Source organism: Micromys minutus (assembly GCF_963924665.1).
Source record: "Micromys minutus genome assembly, chromosome: 1".
NCBI lineage: Eukaryota > Metazoa > Chordata > Mammalia > Rodentia > Muridae > Micromys > Micromys minutus.
Window position 1 is genome coordinate 196,765,010 of NC_137969.1, and position 3,903 is coordinate 196,768,912.

A 3,903-nucleotide genomic window follows, 5' to 3' on the forward strand; every position below is an offset into this window, starting at 1 on the left:
AAAAAGCTCATAACCCAAAGGATATCCAGGAAAAAATGAAAAGATCAAAACTAAGGATAATAGGGGTAGAAGAAAGCAAAGACTCCCAACTAAAAGGCACAGTAAATATCTTCAACAAAATCATAGAAGAAAACTTTTCTACCCTTAAGAACGAGATGACAATGAGCATACAAGAAGCCTAAAGAACTCCAAATAGATTGGACCAGAGAAGAAACTCTTACAGACACGTAATAGTCAAAACACCAAATGTTCAAAACAAAGAAAGAATCCTAAAAGTGGTAAGGGAAAAAGAACAAGTAACATATAAAGGCAGACCAATCAGAATTACACCAGACTTCTCAACAGAGACTACGAAAGCTAGAAGATCCTGAACAGACATCATACAGACCCTAAGAGAGCACAAATGCCAGCCCAGATTACTATATCCAACAAAACTCTCAGTGACCATAGATGGAGAAACCAAGATATTCCAGGACAAAACCAAATTTACAAAATATCTGTCCGCAGACACAACCCTAAAAAGGATAATAGATGGAAAAGTCCAACACAAGGTAGGAAACTACACCTAAGGAAAAGCAAAAAAATAATCATGCAAGAAAACCAAAAGAAGAAAAGCACACAAACATAAGCTACCTCTAACAAAAAAAAAAAAAAAAAAAAAAAAAAAAAAAAAAAAAAGAAAGAAAGAAACAACAATCACTATTCCTTAGAATCTCTTAACATCAATGAACTCAATTCCCCAATAAAAGACATAGACTATCAGACTGGATACTTAAACAGGACCCACCATTATGCTGCATACAGGAAACTCATCTCAGAGACAAAGACAGACACCACCTCAGAGAAAAAGGCTGGGAAGAAGCCTTCCAAGAAAAGTATCCCAAGAAACAAGTTGGAGTCGCTATTCTAATGTTGGATAAAATAGATTGTCAACAAAAAATTATCAAAAAAGATAAAGAAGGATACTTTTTACTCATCACAGGAAAAATCTATCAAGATGAATTCTCAATTTTGAGCATCTATGCTCCAAATACAAGGGTACCCACATTCATAAAAAGAAATCTTAATAAATATCAAAGCGTATATTGTGTCACAATATATGAAGTAAGAGACTTCAACATCCTACTCTCATCAATGGAGAGATCATGGAAGCAGAAACTCAGCAGAGACACAGTGAAACTAGCAAAGGTTATAAACCAGTTGGGATTAACAGACATCTACAGAATATTTCATCCTAAAACAAAAGAATATACCTTCTTCTGAGCACCTCACAGTACCTTCTCCAAAACTAACCATATAGTTGGTCACAAAATAAGTTTCAACAAATATAAGAAGATCGAAATACTTCCATGCATCTCATCAGATCATCATGGACTAAAGCTGGTCTTTAATAACAACAAAACAGCTTTTCTTCCGACATCTTAGTAAGGCTGCTGTGGTCCGTACTACTCTCTGAGCTTTGCCATGCCACCTAAAGATGACAAGAAGAAGAAAGATGTCGGAAAGTTGTCCAGAAAAGACAAAGACCCAGTAAATAAATCTGATGGCAAGGACAAAAAGAAGAAATGGTCCAAAGGCAAAGTTTGGGACAAGCTGAACAATCTCGCCCTGTTTGACAAAAGCTACATACAACAAACTTTGTAAGAAAGTTCCCAACTATAAGCTTATTACTCCAGCCGTGGTCTCCAAGAGATTGAAGATTCCAGGTTCCTTGGCCAGGGCAGCCCTTCAAGAGCTACTTAGAAAAGGACTTATAAACCTGGTTTCAAAGTACAGAGCTCAAGTAATTTACACTAGAAACTCAAAGGGTAAAGATGCCTCAGCTGCTGGTGAAGATGCATGAACAAGTTCAATCAGCTGTATATTTGAGAAAATAAAACTTTATTGAATCAAAAAAAAAAAAAAAATAACAGCAAAACAACAAAGAGCCCACACACACATGGAAACTGAACAATGCTCTACTCAATGATAATATGGTCAAGGAAGAAATTAAAAGAAAAAATTAAGGATTTTTTAGAATTTAATGAAAATGAAAGCACAAGGTACCCAAACTTATGGGATGCAATGAAAGCAGTACTCAGAGGAAAACTCATAGCTCTTAGGGACTCCAGAAAGAAACTGGAGGGAGCATACACTAGCAGCTTGATGGCACATCTGAAAGCTCTAGAACGAAAAGAAGCAGATACATCTAAAAGGAGCAGATGGCAGGAAATAATCAAACTCAAAGCAGAAATCAGCCAAGTAGAAACAAAAAGAACTATATCAAGAATCAACAAAACCAGGAGTCGGTTTTTTGAGAAAATCAACAAGATCGATAAACCGTTAACCAGACTAACTGAAGGGCAAAGAGAGAGTATCCAAATTAATAAAATCAGAAATAAAAGGGGAGACATAACAACAGAAACTGAGGAAATCCAAGAAATTATCTGATCCTACTCTAAAAACCTATACTCAACAAAACTTAAAATTCTGGATGAAATAGACAATTTTCTAGACAGATATCAGGTAACAAAGTTAAATAAAAAAATAAGATAAACTATCTAAACAGTCCCATAACACCTAAAAATAAGTAGAAGCCGTCATCAAAAGCCTCCTAAACCAAAAAAAAAAAAAAAAAAAAAAGCCCATGACCAGGTGGGTTCAATCAGACCTTCAAAGAAGACCTAATACCTATACTCTCCAAACTATTCCACAAAATAAAAGAAGAAGGAACACTACCCAACTCATTCTTCGAAGCCAAAATTATGTTCATGCCTAAACCACACAAAGACGCTACAAAGAGAGAGAACTTCAGACCAATTTTCCTCATGAACATCAATGCAAAAATGCTCAATAAGATTCTTGCAAACCACATCAAAGAACACATCAAAATGATCACTCACCATGATCAAGTAGGCTTCATCCCAGGAATGCAGGAATGGTTCAATAAATGAAAATCCATCAAAGTAATCCACCATGTAAACAAACTCAAAGAAAAAGAAACACATGATCATCTCACAAGATGTTGAGAAAGCATTTGACAAAATCCAACACCCCTTAATAGTAAAAGTTCTGGAAAGATCAGGAATCAAAGGTCTATATGTAAACATAGTAAAAGCAATATACAGCAAACTGATATCCAATATCAAACTAAATGAAGAGAAACTTGAAGCAATCTCATTAAAATCAGGGACTAGACAAGGCTACCCACTCTCCCCCTACCTATTCAATACAATACTCGAAGACCTGGCCAGAGCAGTTAAACAACAAAAAGAAATCAAAGAAATACACATTGGAAAGGAAGAAGTTAAAATATCACTATCTGCAGATGGTATGATAACCCCAAAATAAATAACCCCAAAAATTCCACCAGAGAACTTTTATAGGTAATAAACAACGTCAGCAAAGTGGCTGGATATAAAATTAACTCAAATCAGTAGCCTTCCTCTACTTGAAGGAAAAACATGCTGAGAAAGAAATTAGGAGAAAGACACCCTTCACAATAGCCACAAATAATATAAAATACCATGGGGAGACCCTAACTAAGCAAGTGAAAGATCTGTATGACAAGAACTTCAAATCTCTGAAGAAGGAAATTGAAGATCTCAGAAGATAGAAAGATCTCCCATGCTCATGGATTGGAAGAATCAATATTGTAAAAAGAAATCATCTTGCCAAAAGAAATCTGCAGATTGAATGCAATCCGCATCAAAATTCCAACACAATTCTTCACAGAGTTGGAACGAGCAATCTGCAAATTCATCTGAAATAACAAAAATAACTAGTATAGGTTTCTCAACAATAAAAGTACTTCCGAGAAAAATCACCATCCCTAACCTCAAGCTATATTATAAACAATTGTGATAAAAACCGCATGGTATTGGTACAGAGATAGGCAGGTAGATCAATGGAACAGAATTGAAG

The 3,903-nt window shown here is 35.4% G+C and overlaps 1 pseudogene across 1 annotated transcript; it reads left to right on the forward strand.

Annotated features, from left to right (window-relative positions):
- The first annotated feature begins 1,464 nt into the window (after window positions 1-1,464).
- LOC308434032 (small ribosomal subunit protein eS25-like) lies at window positions 1,465-1,843 on the forward strand (annotated as a pseudogene). The gene has a single exon. The product of its transcript is annotated as a small ribosomal subunit protein eS25-like (transcript).
- Window positions 1,844-3,903: the final 2,060 nt, after the last annotated feature.